Source organism: Saccopteryx leptura, chromosome 2, assembly GCF_036850995.1.
Source record: "Saccopteryx leptura isolate mSacLep1 chromosome 2, mSacLep1_pri_phased_curated, whole genome shotgun sequence".
NCBI classification, from domain to species: domain Eukaryota; kingdom Metazoa; phylum Chordata; class Mammalia; order Chiroptera; family Emballonuridae; genus Saccopteryx; species Saccopteryx leptura.
The window spans coordinates 348,140,493-348,142,026 of NC_089504.1; positions in this window are offsets into that span (position 1 = coordinate 348,140,493).

Below are 1,534 nucleotides of genomic sequence, written 5' to 3' on the forward strand. Positions count from 1 at the left end.
TGTGTGTGTGTGTTGGAGGTAGGAGGTAGGAGGTAGGGAGGAAGGAAGAGAGGGAGAGGTTCATTTTCCAAGAGCAATGAATAATCAAGCCACATCCTCTACATTAACTAGATAGTTTCTTGCAGGATAGAAAGCCATGGACAAGAGACTCAGCCAGAAGAGAGACCCAGTTTCTGGGTTCAGATTTGGTCCAACTTCCTGTGAGCTTTGGAAATTTACAACCTATCTGTACATCCACTTTCTCATTTGCGCTGTGGAAATCATACATCTCTGTCTCTCAATATTGTAAAAAGGAAAGAAAGGAATGAGAAATAACATTTAATGGCTCAGGAAATAGTGCTTTGTAGAAATGTATTTTATTTTCTTTAATAATTTCTCAGATTGTTCCAGAAAAGTAAAAAGGCCATGGCAGATACATTTTTTTTTAATGGATGCTGAGTGTTGCCATGGGGCCTCCCTTGAGTAACTTCCGCCTCTTAAAAGGGACAGAAATTCTGGCCATTGACAAACATAGAAGGGCCAAAATAGAACTCAACTGTTCTACAACTTCTGGTTCTTGATAGACTCCACTTAAGTATTTGGTTCTATCTTCAAACTTAAATCATTAAAAAATGGGCCAGCGTGACCTGTGGTGGCGAAGTGGATAAAGTGTTGACCTGGAACACTGAGGTTGCCAGTTTGAAACCCTGGGCTTGCCTGGTTAAGGCACATATGGGAGTTGATGCTTCCCGCTCCTTCCCCCTTCCCTTCCCTCCCCTCCCCTCCCCTCCCCTCCCCTCTCTTTCTCTCTACCCCTCATCTCTAAAATAAATAAATAAATATTTTTTAAAATTAGGAAAAAAGGCCCTGGCTGGTTGGCTCAGCGGTAGAGCGTTGGCCCAGCTTGTGGAAGTCCCAGGTTTGATTCCCTGCTAGAGCACACAGGAGAAATGCCCATCTGCTTCCCCACCCTTTCCCCTCTCTTTCCTCTCATATCTCTCTCTTCCCCTCCTGCAGCCAAGGCTCCATTGGAGCAAAGTTGGCCCAGGCGCTGAGGAAGGCTAGGCGGCCTCTGCCTCAGGTGCTAGAATGGCTCCGGCTGCAACAGAGCAACACCTGAGATGGGCAGAGCATCGCCCCCTGGTGGGCATGCCAGGTGGATCATGATTGGGCACATGCGGGAGTCTGTCTGACTGCCTCCCCACTTCTAACTTCAGGAAAAAAAATTAAAAAAATAAACACGGACCAGTTTTAATGAAGAGCATACTAGGCCCTGGCTGGTTGGCTCAGTGGTAGAGCGTCGGCTGGGCGTGCAGAGGTCCCGGGTTCGATTCCCGGCCAGGGCACACAGGAGAAGCGCCCATCTGCTTCTCCACCCCTCCCCCTCTCCTTCCTCTCTGTCTCTCTCTTCCCCTCCTGCAGCCGAGGCTCCATTGGAGCAAAGATGGCCCCGGGCACTGGGGATGGCTCCTTGGCCACTGCCCCAGGCGCTGGAGTGGCTCTGGTCGCAACAGAGCGACACCCCGGAGGGGCAGAGCATCGCCCCCTGGTGGGC